This window comes from Palaemon carinicauda, chromosome 3, assembly GCF_036898095.1.
Source record: "Palaemon carinicauda isolate YSFRI2023 chromosome 3, ASM3689809v2, whole genome shotgun sequence".
Taxonomy (NCBI): Eukaryota; Metazoa; Arthropoda; class Malacostraca; order Decapoda; family Palaemonidae; genus Palaemon; species Palaemon carinicauda.
In genome coordinates, this window is record NC_090727.1 from 92721772 (window position 1) to 92739535 (window position 17764).

Genomic DNA, 17764 nt, shown 5'->3' on the forward strand with positions numbered 1-17764 from the left:
CTTGAAAATGAATACACACACACACACACACACACATATATATATATATATATATATATATATATATATATATATATATATATGTGTGTGTGTAGGCAGAGACTTACTCTTTATTATATAAGGGAAATTAGAATTACCGTCTTAATGCTTTGAGAATTCTTTTACATTGAACCGATTTCTTTATCCTTAGTAAAATTGTATTCCGGTCGTTGGAATCCTTGGGCCAGAATGTTCTTACCGAATATCCTTTAGTGTTGAGAGGCATCACAAACACTTGTCCCTTCAAACTGGGGAAAATGCGATGATGGAAATGTTAAAGGCTTCTCTTAACATAGTTTAGTTTACTCCAGACGTCCTTGAATACTTGGTGTTGCTTGATTATTGGAGTTGTATTTTTGTCGTCTTTGATTTTGTTTACTTTGCACACTTGTTTCATCAGTATTCAATGTACGAAATATGTAGGATTCGCTTAACTATATAGTTTAGTTCTGGGGATGGAGGTTCAAGTATTGAGTCAAAGGTTTTATTTGTAGAAAATAAGAATTACTATATATATATATATATATTTATATATATTATATATATATATATATATATATATATATACAGCATAAATATCTTAGTATATTTCTAAAAAAAAAATAGAACAGAACGTGAAGGAATAACCTCAACCATTTGCGAAGTAAAAGTTGATGATGATGATGGAGCAGCAAGAAAACGATGTAGAGACAGAGCGAAAATATCATTTAATCATTCTCTCATATCCCTGAAGAGTGAGAAGACTTTCAGGAAGATACAAGAATAAGAATTTCAAGAAAATGATAAGGAGAATGTTACACAATATTTTAAGTCAGTAAACATTAATGTTATATGTATTAATAGTTTTAATTACAAAATAGGTTTTACTTCTAGATAGAAATGATATTGATTATATCTATCAATATTTACTTTTATGAATTAAAATCTACTGTGCGAAATTAAATGTTCAAAGTAGGGAAGGAAGTCTTGTCTCAATCACTTCCGAGCGAATTTCTTCCGGAGTTCCAAAGGAAATCCTGAAGAACTCGTCCGGAGACTTATGACGGAATTAGAGGAATGTAAAGAAAAAAAGATTTTCAACTTGATCCAGTTAAATATTCATTAAAATTACAATTGGGAATCATTTAGAAAAATATTTTTGCTTTTGTATCGTGAAAGTAATTCTTATTCCAAAAATAAGCCTATTAAAATTCAGTGATGTCGAATTTCATAATAATTTACATAATAATATCCAAAATTTTCAGTTGAAAAAATTATTCCGACTTGAACGTTCCAAATTCCTCTCCGTCTTCAGGGATATGATATGATGATTAAATACTCTTTTCTTTACTGCGTTTCATTCTACCTTGAGGCGTCAGTGACCCTGGCAGTTATGACGCCGCCTAGTGTCAATGACCTTTGTAGTTGCGACGCTAGGCAACCAAATCAATCTTTAAATATGATTATATTAATAAAACCCTTGATATAGGGCCCCTCTCTCTCTCTCTCTCTCTCTCTCTCTCTCTCTCTCTCTCCCCTTAATAAAAACGGAACGGGATGGAATTCATCTTCTTTGAGGAAGCTCAGAATTGTCTTGGAATTTTCAGAGTCTCAGAATTTTTTTAACATGTTCGGTTCCAACTACTTGTATTTTTCCTTTTCCTTGATGTCTCTACAACTTTTATATTTGCTGAAGATAATGGAACGTAGGATTTTTATGTCCTACAAAGCTTGCGAAAGACATCTTGTCTGTTATCAATTGGTTGTCAAGCAAAGCTCCTATTACTTCTAAGTGACTGACTAGTTGTTCAAGAATTGCTTATTCAAGCACTTATGAATCAAAGGATAGATTCGAAATAGGTCTATATGAGCTTAATTCCTGGTAGTCCAGAGCATTTTTTAGAGCTGGTGTGACTATAGCCATTTTCTCACATTTGGAAAACTTGCATTTGCTATTCTCATTATTATTTCGGCTAGACTAGAAAAGTTTCTCTCTCCAATTACTTCAGATATTGGCAGAGGATCGATCGCGCAGTTTGTTTTCTTTGCCCTCTTGATAATCCTGGTGATGTCATCTTGTGTTATGTTGTTAAATCTTATTAATTTTGTCTGTGTCAGGTGTATCATTAATCTGATGTTGAGAGTATTTACAAATGATCTGGTTATATTTTCAATTTTGTTTTTAAAGAATACTAGAAAATTATTTGCTAGTTCCTGGTCACTGTACCCATCAGGTAGCTTCATTTCTTTTACATTTCCCATAATACCATTCAGGAAACGATACAACTTATTTATGTCTGTTGCTGCTTCGAGAATCTTTCTCTAATAGTATTCACTTATTTTCCTTCTTAGTAGGTAGTTATGTTGACACATAGCAGTTTTTGTATTCTACCCATGTACTTTCAGCTTTTAACCGATTGCACTTTCTTTCTTTATGTCTTTTTTCCGTCTTTTTCGCTAAAGTCTTTCCATCAAACCAAGGAGATTGGCCTTTTACAGTTATAGTCTTTTCCATCAGTGGGCAAATGGTATCATATTCACTTTACTCACTTTATTATAAGTGGTCGTAAGACAGTTAACACACTTAGCTCCCAACAGACGTTGGTCATCATGATCACAGGGAATATTGATAGCACCATTTATTTTCTTTGTAACTTCTTCAATAAATAGGGTAGGAGAAAAATTTGATTTATGTCTAAGTTTATATTCTTTACTATTGCATGTTTCTGAAGAGGTAGACTAAACGTAAGAAGTTTGTATATTTCTCTTCAACATTTATATCACATCCAGTATTATTTATGTTATCATTCAAAACTAGGTCCAACGTTTTCCCAGCCGATATTATTCACTAGTCGATATGATTCTAGTAACTCACTAAATACCAAAGCGTCAGGATTTGATGGGTCATCCTTCCAAAAATCTAAGTCTCCACAGATAACTAATTCGTTTTTCTCTATGATAATCATATCAATGAAAGCACCAAATTCTTCATAAAAGATACTATTGTTTGTTCTCGGAGGTTTGTAGACTGTTTCAAAGGATTATTTTTTTTTTTTTTGCCTAAAGTTTATTTCTATATATTCAAAGCTTGTTACACTAGTTCTTTTTAACATTTTGAGATTTGAGTAACTTTTATGAATGATGAGTCCGACACCCCCACCAGACCTACTTTCTCTCGGCATGTGAAAGAAGGCGTGCGTTGGTGGGGGGGGGGGGGGGTTGTCATTTCAGTGATCTTTGCCTTGTCCAAGTTATTTAACCATGTTTCAGAAAATGCTAGTCCTGTATGTTCAAATATTTCCTGTTTATTACCTACAGATTGTGTGTGTGTATATATATATGTGTATATATATATATATATATATATACACACATATATATATATATATATGTATATATATATATATACATCATAAATATCTTAGTATATTTATAATTAAAAAAAATTGCACTGGACGTAGAGGAATTACCTCAACCTTTTGTGAAGTAAAAGTTGATGATGATGATGGAGCAGCAAGAAAACGATGTACAGACAGAGAGTGAAAATATTATTTAATCATTCTCTCGTATCCCTGAAGAGTGAGAACTTGAGAAGACTTTCTGGAAGTTACAAGAATAGAAATTTCAAGCAAATAATAAGGAGAATGTTATACAATATTTTGAGTCAGTAAACATTAATGTTATATGTATTAATAGTTTTAATTACAAAATAGGTTTTACTTCTAGATAGAAATGATATTGATTATATCTATCAATATTTACTTTTATGAATTAAAATCTACTGTGCGAAATTAAATGTTCAAAGTAGGGAAGGAAGTCTTGTCTCAATCACTTCCGAGCGAATTTCTTCCGGAGTTCCAAAGGAAATCTTGAAGAACTCGTCCAGAGACTTAAGGCGGAATTGGAGAAATGTAAAGAAAATAAGATTTTCCACTTGATCCCGTTAAATATTCATCAAAATTAAAATTGGGAATCATTTAGAAATATATTTTTGCTTTTTTATCGTGAAAGTAATTCTAGTTCCAAAAATAAGCGTATAAAAATTCAATGATGTCTAATTTCATATAAATTTACATAATAATATCCGAAATTTTGCGTTGAAAAAATTATTCTGACTTGAACGTTCCAAATTCCTCTCCGTCTTCAGGGATATGATATGATGATTAAATACTCTTTTCTTTACTGCGTTTCATTCTACCTTGAGGCGTCAGTGACCCTGGCAGTTATGACGCCGCCTAGTGTCAATGACCTTTGTAGTTGCGACGCTAGGCAACCCAATCAATCTTTAAATAACATCATATGGATTAAACCTCTGATGCAGGTTCTCTCTCTCTCTCTCTCTCTCTCTCTCTCTCTCTCTCTCGGGAGATAAAAACATGATTTTTACTAAGCGAGGGTCTGAATTATTGAGTCAGGACTTGCTGTTTCTAAGTACAAATTTCTTCTTATCAATAATCATATAAGTGATGATAACATATCTCTCTATAGACAAGTTCCAGACAAGAATAATGATATCTCTAATACATTTTTCTTGCAGTAAACTAGAAACGGCTATATGTGTTATATATGAATAAATGATTATATTCTAAATAGCTATTTCCTATTATTATTTAATAGCAAATAGACATCAAGAGTAAATTTTAAACACGGGCAAACACACACAAATAAACCTATATATATATATATGTATATATATATATATATATGTATATATATATATGTATATATATATGTATATATGTATATATACAGTATATATATATATATGTATGTATATATATATAAATATAAATGTGTATATATATATGTATATATACACACATATACACACATTTTCATTTATGATAATATACACATGCTTGTATGTGTATGTTTCATTATACATACATATATATATATATATATATATGTATATACACTATATAGATATATATATATATATATATATCTAAAATTATCATCGCTTCCTATGCCTATTGACGCAAACGGCCTCGGTTAAATTTCGCCAATTGTCTATCCTGAGCTTTTAAATCAATGCTTCTCATTTCATCATTTCCTACTTCACGCTTCATAGTCCACAGACATGTAGGTCTTGGTCTTACAACTCTTCTGTGCCTTCTGGAGCCCAGTTGAAAACTTGGTGAACTAATCTCTCTTGGGGAGGGGTAAGAGTATGCCCAAACCATCTGCACCTACTCCTCACCATGATCTTATCCTCATATGGCACTCGAGTAATCTCACATATAGTTTCTTTTCTAATCCTGTCCTGTCCTTTAACTCCCAATATATTGGCTTTTTGTCACCGTAATATGTATTTACAGCAATATGAATTTATACCACTATGTAAACGACTTGCTTTAAAGGAATATATAAATATATATATATATATATATATATATATATATACACATATATATATATTCGGCTAAAGCAAGTCGTTTACATAGTGGTAGAAATTCATATTACTGTAAATACATGTTAGGGTGACACAAGTCCAATATATTGGGAGTTAAATGGTAGAACAGGATTAGAAATGAAACTATATGTGAGATACGCTACATTTTAGAAATAAAAAAATATGTGGTAGAACGTTTCGCCTCACTGATAGGATTAACTCTGGAGTTGATTAATCCTCCCCCATTTTCCTCAATTAAAACAAATCCTTCAAAAGAGAAGGATCGATTAAGTTGGTTTCTTTCTGGTAAGCTTGTTATAGTGTGTGTGTGTGTGTGTGTGTATTTGTATTTAGAAGCACTGAGATGAATTTTAGTAGATATTTACTCGCGGCCTACCGTCTACCCATATTATTATTATTGTTATTATTATTATTATTATTATTATTATTATTATTTTTATTATTATTGTTATTATTATTATTATTATTATTATTATTATTATTTTAATTATTTTTAACAGGATCAACAACAACAATAAAAGTTTTCATTTACTGATGATGCTATTTTGGTTGTGTTATTTGAAATTAACACAACTAAATATTCCATGTTTTTTATGCTCACGGCAAGAATTGTGAATGAGAAGACGAAAGCAAGATCACAAGTGGACCTTCATTGAAGTCAATCTGCTTTGATTTTTGTTAGTTATGCAAATCGATCAATATTGGTTAATGTTAATTTCGTTTGTCTTTCGCTCTTATTTAGTCATTCCACATACTATTCTTTGGGTTAAATTCCCTTACAATGAAGGATTGAGAAGCTAAAAGGTTTTCGAAATTCAAGACCTATTTTTGTTTTCAGTCCAAGTCCCTTAGATCCTCTAGAGTCTTATTGACTTAATCAATGGCCAATAGCAGCGACAAAGGGATTTTGTCTTAACAGCAAAGCTCTTGCATTTGCCTTTACCTAGACTCTTATCAATTGTAAACGAATTTATCAATGTTTTAATCTATTCAAGATGTGAAATGTTTCAAAGAATTTTGTTGTGTCTCTTTTGATAAAGGGAAGTCTTTGAAATGTATGTTTTGCCAATTTTGTCTACCTCACAGGTCAAATTACGTTGCTTTTGACTTCTTCTGAAACTGCTTAGTAAAGATTTCCACATCGCAGAACCTCTACAATATTCAAACTTTTCTTGTTTATCTTTGTATGTGTTTGGGACCTCGGTATGAAGTGAATTCCACATAGTGTTATTGAATAGGATTTTGTCTAATTCTATCCTGAAAATTGTTTTTGTAAAAGAGAAAGAAAAAAATGCACAAAAGTACATGGAAAAAGGTATTTGTGAGATTAAAATCTCTCTCAGACGGGGAATATTTACCTGAAGAGCTCAGCCAGTTCTGGGGTTTAACATGTTCTTCTGGAGCCACCTTACAAAATTGGGCTGGGCTTTTATTATACACAAAAAATAAGAATAGTTTTTGCTGTATGTTGGAAAATTTCTATTTTCCTCTCTCTCTCTCTCTCTCTCTCTCTCTCTCTCTCTCTCTGGCGAAGGCTAAAATCAGAAAAGTATTGCATTTCCTCGTTGGAATTTAGGGAAGAGACAGTCGACGTTCCTTGAATTTTAAAATCTGATAAGATTTGAATATACTTGGACAAATTATTTCATCTGTTAGAAATGTGCAAATTTTTCAACTTTTAAAGGTAGTGAATGGTCATAATCTGATTAGTTCGTGTTTTAATAGTTTTATTTATTTACCAGAATAAAATTGAATTAATCCAAAACGGCAGCCTCTTGGGAAATAAAGTACAATCTGGTCTAATGGAGGGAACACAGTTTGACAGGAGTAAACTGTAAAATCTAATACAGCTTCAGTATGTAAATATGATGGCAATTTTTCAAAGTAAATTGGATTCCTGTTGACAGTGAAGGGAGGAACTGAATTTATGCTTTAGTCAGTTATCAGTAGAACAAATAGTGCCGTTTTGGAATTAATATCCCAGAGAGTAGTGAAGACATTTTCACTTTAGATGCTGATATTTATTACCTCCGCCAACGAAATTTGAAGGAGGTTATGTTTTACCCCCTGTTTGTGTGTTTGTTCGTTTTTGAACAGCTTCCAGGCCACAAATTTATTCGCAGAGTAATGAAATTTCCAGGTATTAAATGTCATGTTAAAAGCTGGAAATGATTAAATTTTGCAAGGTCAAGGTCACGGTCAAGCAAAATGTCCAATTCACGTAATCACGTTGTCACAGTGACTTCAAACTTGGTTCATATTTCTGTGTATAATAATCCACGCCAATTAATACATGTTTAGGCCGAAGGTCAATTCGAGTCCAAGGACAAGGTCATGCAAAAGGTCAGAATTTGGTCATCAACCCTACGGCCACAATTCTAATCGTAAAGTAATGAAACTTTCTGGAATTTTAAACTTTATGTAAGGAGCTGTCAAGATCAAAGGTCAAGGTCAATTTCCTCTTTAGGGTTTTGGTGGACAATGTGGTAACTTCCCTGACTGGTGAACGCCGGACTAGGGTTCGAGTCCCGCTGAAACTCTGGAGTTTCTTTGGTTGCTGCAACTTCATCATCCTTTTGAGCTAAGGTTGGGTGCTTTGGGGGACCCTATAGGCCTATCTGCTGAGGCATCAATAGCTATTCCCTGTCTCTCCTTGGTCCTAGTTTGGGTGGAGAGGGGGCTTGGGCGCTGAGCATGTGTATATTTGGTCAGTCTCTAGGGCATTGTCCTGCACGATAAGGCAGTGTCACTGTCCCTTCCCTCTGCTATTCATGTAAAAAGCCATGTATGATAAAATGTTGGAAGGTCAAGGTCATCACTATTTTCACAGTGGACTAATTATCTTTCATCAAATAAAACGTAAATAATATATTGGAATTTAAATTTCAGAATGCTGTCTGTTTAATCATTTTCCTGTAGATGCAAAGCCGGAATGGTCTTCCCGACCCCTGTGTGGGACCTATAGTGTAAATAATAAGGAAATATCAGATGTGATATATTTGCGTCTTGTAATTGATAGATATTACCTGTTTCGTGTTGGTGAAGGAAGCAGCTCTTGAACATAATTTAATTCTTGTACAGGTATTAAAAGACCCAACGGATTATAAAAGTGACCAAGAATATATTTTTTGTATTTTATGGAGAAGTTATTTTCTCCTAAACATATGGTGACATATTTGGAACATTCGAACATTTTTGTGATATTAGGAATTCTTTGAATACTTGCTGTGTAGATGAAGTACAGTGGGGAATTTGTGTAAAGTTAATTACTGTGTAGATGAAGTAGGCTCACAGGGAGAAATTGTGTAATGATAAAATATATTTTTTTTTATATATATAAATATTTAAAGTACTGGAATAAAACTCAAGTTGTCTTTTAAAGAGGTTGATGCGAATACCAAAACATTACGTGATCAGAAAATAGCCTCCGTCTGAACCTCCTCATCGGGTCTGTTGTAATTGTCATCTTTATGGCTTCTTACGCCTCCTTTATCTCGGAGGAACATTGTTTTCAAGTTTTCCTTCCTTTAACTTATACAGTATATCATCATCATCATCTTCATTATCAACCGTTACTGGTCCACTGCAGATCAAAGGCATCAGGTATGCCCTTCCACGTTTGTCTGTTTATTGTCTTTCCGTGCCAGTCCACACCTGCAAACTTTATTAGTTCGTCAATCCGTCGTTATCTCTTCCTTTCTCTGCTTTTGCAATCTCTAGGGGCCCTTCGTTATTATTAATGACCATCTATTACCTGTCAATATCATTTTATGTCCTGCCATGTCCAATCTTGTTTCTTGCTTATTGTTGAATATCTTCTACTTTAGTGTGCTTCCGTATCCATGCTATCCCTCTCTCTCTCTCTCTCTTCTCTCTCTCTCTCTCTCTCTATATATATATATATATATATGTATATATATATATGCATATATATATGTATATATACATATACATATACATATGAGAGAGATGTGTATCTATATTCGAACTAAGGTATAGTCCTCTCTCTCTCTCTCTCTCTCTCTCTCTCTCTCTCTCTCTCTTTCTCTCTCTCAAGTGAAAAATGGTTTCCTTTAAAAAACGTCATCGCGGCCGGCCCTTATGTTTTATATTGATGATAGTTCCTCAAAGTTTCGAGTTTTCCGATTTTTCAGGCCGAATATAAATGTCCTCTTGTGATGGATTTTAAGGCAGAATTGTATAATTCATGGAGAGAGAGAGAGAGAGAGAGAGAGAGAGAGAGAGAGAGCGAGAGAGCGAGAGAGAGAGAGAGAGAGAGAGAGAGAGAGAGAGAATTCTTTTTGATAAATGTTTTGTATAACTGGGTAATTTTACAGTACAGTTTTCCAGAGAAGAAAGAAAAAAGTAGTACGTATTTCCTGAAATATAAGAGAAAAATATAGCAATTTTGGCCAAAGGATGTTTGGACAAGTGATTTTTAGAAAAAGAACTTGGTCGACTCAAGAATGATGATTAAGATTGCAGGACATCTAGATGTAAAGGATTCGAGATGACAAATGCAAGGGTGTTTATCATGCCCAGCTCTCTGTTCCTTTGTCTACGACATCATATGATATATAAAGTCAAGGAAGGAGCTCTCCATCCTTTAGAAAATTTATAGGTTTTTTCAGAGTCAGTCTTCTTTCCCTACGTTATCCCTACATTAAGGGGTCGGTTGCCTGGTGCGTCCTCTCCTATGCCTCCTGTCGAAGGCATCCTCTTACACCAAACCTCTTTTCTCTATGTCATCCTTCGCCATATCTTGCCATCTAATTCTATAGCAACAAACGATTTGTATTGCACTCTTGTCTAGATTTCAAATAATTTTAGGCAGCCAAACATACTACAAGTAATTTATTGTTCATACTCTGTTGAAGAGGCTGACAAGATCAGTGAGGAAGATCAACTGTATTTTTGTATTTGGTACATCTAGTTTATATTGTAGAATCAAGATAATTTTTATATTTCAGTTGTATTTTGCACATTTGTAAATTTTTGAAATTTTCAAGATTATTTATTTATTTATTTATTATTATTATTATTATTACTATTATTATTATTATTATTATTATTATTATTATTATTATTATATAAATTCCGTTATTGCATATGATAAGAGAGAACAACATAAATTGAATTATCCATTGTGTGCGCCCCCACCTTCTTGTTGAAATATTTCATGGAGGTGTAACCCCTGAAAGAATAGTAGGCTTTTTCAAAAACTTTTCCAAAATAAATGGAATTTCTGTCGGTCAAAATTGGATTTTTCTAAATGAAAACAAAAGAGAATTTATTTCAGTTTGTAGCTGAAAAAAAAGTGAAAAAATGCTTGATCACAAACACACACACACACACACACATATATATATATATATATATACGTGTGTGTGTGTGTGTGTGTGGTGTGTGTTTTGGGTAGCCAAAAGCCTGCTCATCGTCATCCAATTTATTAACCAAGGCCAACGTTTAGTGTTGGAATCATATTATCATGGCTAGAATTGAATACAAAGGAAAAGGAAATCAATGTTCCAGAATTAAGATCATAAAAGGCAAAAAAGACATAATAATAAACATGACAGTTGAACAGACCTAATTCAAGAGCCGGACCACAATGCAATCAGAAAAGGGTAGGCTAAGATATACACTACAATAAGTTATGGAATTATAACATGATCAATAATGTTTGAAATTTGGCAGAAAAATACACGAGGAGAAAATAATGCTCGCAAATTGCATCAACACAACAATCCTCCCCTACCATGTATCCTCTCCCACATGATAAAGAACGGTGTGCGCGGCAATGGGAGGAGGGAGTAGTCATACCCCCGTGAACCAGTGCGTTGTGGTTAGAAAAGAGGGTGAGGTTGGGAACGGTTGAATCTGTGTGTGTGAATATCTGTCAAAATATTTATCGATAATCTTTGACGGGTCGTGTACTTTAGTCATTTAATATGAACAATTGTAAGTTATTTTATGTGGAATGCAAAAAGTTGAATTATTTATTGGGAGGTTATAAGTTGTTGTAACAGCAATGCTAAGAACAGTAAATCATTTTCTTCTGTACTGGTCAAGGATTTCAAGTCTTATGCAGAAATTCAAATTTCCTCATTTGAACTGTGATGTTTGACAGAAGAGGTCTGTTGTTATTCAAAGTGTCATGAGTTCCCCGGAGAATTCAATGCCCTTTTGGCAATCCTCTCTTTATTACGAATTAAACAAGTAGTCGTACTGCTGATATATATATATATATATATATATATATATACTTTTTTATCAGCAATGTTCTTTTTATTATGAGGGTTCTCCTTGATTGAGATTATGCAGTTTTGATTTTAAGTTAGAAACCGGTAACACATTCTGGGAATTCACTTCATTCCCGAATAGTTAATCTGTAATTGGTCACTTTTAAATTTAAAAAAGTAAAAAGAGAAATAATGTAAACAAGAAAAATATAATTATTTGGATGTAAGTGTGAAAAGAGACAATAAGCAAAAATAAACTAAATGCTTCTGGAAAACTAAACGATAGAATGAACTGAAAATTGGTTGAAGAGAAAAGAACAAGAACTCAAAAGAAGAATTGGCCCGGGAGGTAGGGGGGGGGGGGGGGTAAGGATGTTCTACCGGGAAGCTTGAGGTGGAGACAATAAACGAACTATGATTTTTCTTTATTTTTTTTTTGGGGGGGGGGGGGGTTTGACGGGGGTGACAAGGTCTTGGGCGAGGAGGGGTTTGATGGAGAGGAGTAGGGTTGAGACTAAAGCTGCTGTGTTGATGCGAATGATGATAGTATTTGGAGGCTTTGCTGACTTGGCACTTGGTCCGGATTTAGTTTTACGTTTGGTTCTATTAATTTTCAGTGATGATTTCAACGTTGTTGTTGGGGTTCGAGGCGGTGTCAAATTTATTATGGTAATTTTGATCTTTTGTTCATATTTCGATTTCCTTTTATTCAACAGATTTTGAAATCGATTTGCCTTTCGACAGTCTTTATATAGGAATCATCTCTGAAAGTTAGGCATCTACTTTGATTCTATTAATTTTAAGCACGAATTAAATCTAATAGTGACAAATGGTTTATATTTGCAGCAAATGTTTTAAACGTTATTATATCAAGAAATGATGGTCCAAATTCCGCTTGAATATCTAAGGTTTGGTAAGTTTTTATTTGAAATTGTTCCTCTTTCCTACAGTTAAGAGGACATTTCCTATTCTGGGTTTGAAGATTGAAACCCGAGATAAGGTCGATTGTTGCGTAGGAAATTAGGGTAATATTCCGGGGAAATGCGCTCTCTTTTTTTTCTTCATTTTAAGAATAAAATAATCGCTAAATAGATTAAGACTAGAAAGGGATCATGTTCCCTGTTGGAAACCGTGCGTTTTGATACGCATTGCCGCCAATACGTGTGAACGATTCCAATAAAGCTAAACAATAATTTAATTTGTGACAGCGCGTATCAAATCGCCGGGTGGAAATCGCCATCTTTGAACAGGCCTTATTGTAGACTTTAAAGGTCACTCGTGAATGGCAGAGGCAAGGGACAATGATAATGCCCTTGCAGTACAATGCTCTAGAAACAGCGCCCAAGGCCCCTCTCCACCCAGGCTAGACCCAGGAAGGGGCAGGCAATGGCTGCTGATGGATTGCAGGTAGACCTATAAGCTCCCCAAAACCTGCATCCTTAGCTCACAAGGAGGATGAGGTTGCAGACCCTACAAAAAACTATTGAACTGGAATTAAACCTCGAACCCCAGTCCAGCAGATCGCAAAACAGGAATGTTTTCAATTGGCTACCACAACCCATAAGTAAATCGGGGAATATTAATTTTATTTGATAATTTTTACCTTGAATTTCGGGAAACATGTACAGTATTATCATCTGCATTAAGGAATCCTAAATTTAGATAGCAAAATATGGCAATATTGTCGATGAGTTCTGTTACCAGCTATATACATTGCACGTGTTATCCTCTTTCCCACCGTTATCCCTATATTTTGTGGTCGGTTGTTTGCATCAGATGTGGTTTATAATTTGTCAGTGTTTTTTACGATGGCATGCTCTTGCAGTCATCAACCACAGTTATTGGCGGTGAGCCTAACCTTTTTCTAAGCAGTCCAACTGTAAGCCAGCAGTTTCCACAGTCATTAACTGAGGGATTTGCGAAAAAGCAAGACTGCAAGGCAGCAGCTGTCCTTTTAGTCGCTTTCTACGACACGCAGGACGTACGGTGGTAGTATTCTTGCACTCTTAACGTAAGGTAACTACATTACCCGTGTTATCACGGTACATAAAACGAAAAGAAGAGCTTTCATAAATTGTGTGCCATACTCCATTTAAAAATAAAACTGTTGGATGGCGGCCAAAACCTAAGAAAATATTATATAGGGAAGTTAAAAAATGGAAGGCAAAAGTTGAAAGACCCCTCTTACCGATGCCGACTTTGTCAAGTGTGATTTTCATCAGTGATAGGCAAGAGGTCAGGTCCCTCGAGACAGATGGGCAATGGTCAGCAATTTCGTAGAGAATTGGAGGAGGGTTGAGGAAGACTGGCGTGCTATTGTAGGCCTAACTTCATTATCAATAATGGATTGTTGTTATCCTGGAGAAACCCTTCGTGTTTTATTTTATATATTACTATTAAATGTATGATATGTATTATTAATTAATTCTCTCTCTCTCTCTCTCTCTCTCTCTCTCTCTCTCTCTCTCTCTCTCTCTCTCTCTCTCTCTCTCTCCCATAACACATTAGTATCATAATGATGATAGATTAATCACAATTTATCGACCCAGTTTCCTTTAATGAAAGTATGACGTAGGGCAGCTTATCCTGAGATCAAAGATGAAATATAAAAATTAAGAATTATTTTTGGTAATTTGGGTCAGATGATGGGATTTTGTCCTCCCAAATTTGGTATTGACTAATGCAATGCTTTCCCTGTTCGTTTACCCATTCTTTCATTGTACGCATTTCCTCATTTAGCCGTCGAAAGTTTTCTTCCTTTGTTTGTAAAGTAAAAATCTTCTAGAGTTCTGTTGTCCTTTGTATCTAACCTACTCCTAAGAAAAAAAATGTTTTTTGGTGAGGCTCGCTTTAAGTGACTTGGGTTACCTTTTTAGTGACCCACATTCTTCCCTCTTTACTATGACGTCACATGGTTTTCCCCTGTCGCATCTCTGAATGGCCTGCCGCTCCAGCGCCGTCATGTTAAGCTGTTACTGAAGGCGTATACACTGTAGTAATATATGAATGAATAAACGACCAGAAACGTTAATGGAATCCACAACTAACTCGGTACACACAAGTATTCAGTAAATTGAACTTTAGTTACTATGTATATGGAAAGATTAAAGTGCAGATATTAATGTCAGGACTTTTATGAAGTTTTCAGATTATTTTCTCTTTCTCAATATAAAGTGAAGAGTTAAGAGTACGATTCTTGAGAGGTAATTTTCTATCCAAAAAAAGACAATATTGGTTTATATAGAAGATGGATAACAGGTGAGATTGCCAGGGTACCAAAAATATTTTTTGGGAAATGAGGTAATCTGAAAATTAATTAATTTAATAGTGAACTATACACACACACACACACATACATATATATATATATATATATATATATATATATATGTGTGTGTGTGTATATATATATATATATATATATATATATATATATATATATATATATATATATATATACCATCGCCACTTGGATTTGACGTGATCTGTTGTCATTAAGGAGTACTCTGGTTTAATTCTCAGCTTAAAGGGTTGTGGTGGCCTATTGGAAACGTCTGTGACTGGCGTTCTGCCAGACAAGGGTTCGAGGTCTGCTCAAGCTCGATAGTTTCTTGTAGTGTCTGTAACCTCAGCGTCCTTGTGAGTCAAGACTGGGAAATTTTGGCGATCCTTCAGGTCTACCTGTCGAGTCATCAGCAGCCATTGCTTGGCCTTCCCTGGTCCTAGCTTGGGTGGAGTGGGGCTTGGTCGCTGATCATGTGTGTATATGGTTATTCTCTAGGGCATTGTCCTGCTAGGGAATTGTCACTGTCCCTTACCTAAGCTACTCATGAGTGGGCTTTAACCCTTAAAGTCTCTAAACTCTAAAGCAATGCCGTGTATTCCCAGTCACCGCCTGTCTTTATTCTTTGGTAATACTTTCAACATTTTTTTTTAATACATGAAAATATAGTTTCAAGAATGATATCCTGATGCGACCAATGTCAATAACATTACACTATTAAGACTGATTGTTGTGTGAATAGAGATAACTTGTAATCTGCGTAATGTTTCTTTGGAATCACTCTGTAGATGAATTTGGCGACCTGGTTGCGTTTATCAGCGAGAGAGAGAGAGAGAGAGAGAGAGAGAGAGAGAGAGATCTTTGATATCTCAGAACAGTGCTAGGTCCTATTTGTTAATACACTGTCTAAACACTTCTATACTCTTAACTTTTAAAATAATACCTTTGACTATTTGATAATCAAAATAATACTTTGGCCCTTTACGTTTGCCAAAGCTTTCTATTGGCCTTTTGATGTGTCAAATCAATGCCAATGACTTTTTATATGTCAAAACAGTGTCAAGAACTTTTGTTATATCAAAACAATGCCAATGTTAAAACAGTGCCATGACTTCTTGATATGTCAATTGAATGACAGGTCCTTCGTCTGTTTTAGAGCAATTAGTGCTCTAGTGCTACTTGACTGCTTGTTGACCTCTGATCCCTCATTCTAAAGTGTGGTCGTTGTTTTGACATTGCTTTAACTGGAGAGCCAATTTCATACCGAGTCTAAAATAGTTTCTGTTGCAATTGTTTTTAAAATGTAAGGAGATGAAGTGGAGTATTTCCGTTGTTGGTATATCAGATTCTTAGTTTCATGACTTTTAGAGTTACCTTAATTGGTCTTTATTGGTGTTCGTCTATTTGGATTCGGTACTCTTATTCACTCGTACTTTTGTTTTATAGATTTCTATAGTTTTTCTCTTCACTTATTGATTGGCATTACTTCACTTTGAGTACCATTTGTTTTCTCCTTCATTCAAAATGGATTATATCCTTTATTTCGAAAAAAAAAACTATTTTTTCTCAGGTTTTTTGGGAGCAATAAAGGCAATGACACCGATTCAAAGTCAGTTACAAAGTTTAAGGTCATGGAAAGGTCGAACGAAATTTTTGTATGGGTCGATAAAAATCGGGAATTGTACAGAGTTACTTTTTACGTAAAGATTGTTATTAGGTTTAGGTTATGGTTAGAATGTGATTACTCAAAACTTTGTAAATAGCTATGATTTGGTCAGTTTTCCATTTAGCATTTTTCAATTACTGAACTCAAATTGAAAATATGTATTTATGGTACTGGAGTTTCTAAAATGTTCATAAGCATATTTTGCTGAGTAACTTTCTAAAAAGGCTTTTGAAGCTTCCTTCTTAATTCAACTTTGCAGGTTTTTGTTAACTATTGAAAACTGTTGATCAAATGACAATATTACTTACACAATCTAATCTTCTGTTGCAGGTATGTGATTGGGAGTTTGAATCAGCGGTGGTACTTCGATTGAAGGGGAAAGGTAATAGCATCAGCTGAGTGTCGCTTTTGTTCATGTTACCTGTTTGATGCTGATTTTTATTGCTCACTCACACGTAGTAATATATAATTTGATTTGTTTGCTGAAGTTAATTGGCATCCATAGATATACTTTAGATATTGTTTATGATAATGATAATGACTATTATTATTGGTATTATTGTTATTGTTGTTGTTGTTGTTGTTGTTGTTCTCAAAGCGAAAACACAGAGTCCGATCCAAAAGGACCCAATGGTATACAAGATTGAAATAGATCCTTATGGCGGGACTGGAACAGTAGCTCTCTTGGATCAAGGGACAACGATTACCAAAGGTTTGAAATGTTTTGGTCAAAGGATTTCTATAACAAACACAATGAGGAAGTTAACAGTTAGAAACTTGGACATTGCAAGATTTTCAGCGTTGCTCCGTGATGGTTTTGGCCTTTTTCGTGACTAACCGATATTTAAGTTTTTTTTTTTTTGTTCTCATTATGCTTAGAGAGAGAGAGAGAGAGAGAGAGAGAGAGAGAGAGAGAGAGAGAGAGAGAGAGAGAGAGAGAGAGAGATGAAAATTTCCTTACCTGCAAAATTTCCTTGAATTCACTGCAGGGGAAAAATTCCTCCACATTACATTACATTACACACGCCCTTTATTATATAGGGGAGATGTATGTGTATATGTTTGTATTGTGGTCTGTATAAATGTGTTTGTATAGACTTACTTGTGTTCTGTTTGTATGCAATTACGCAAAATCAAGC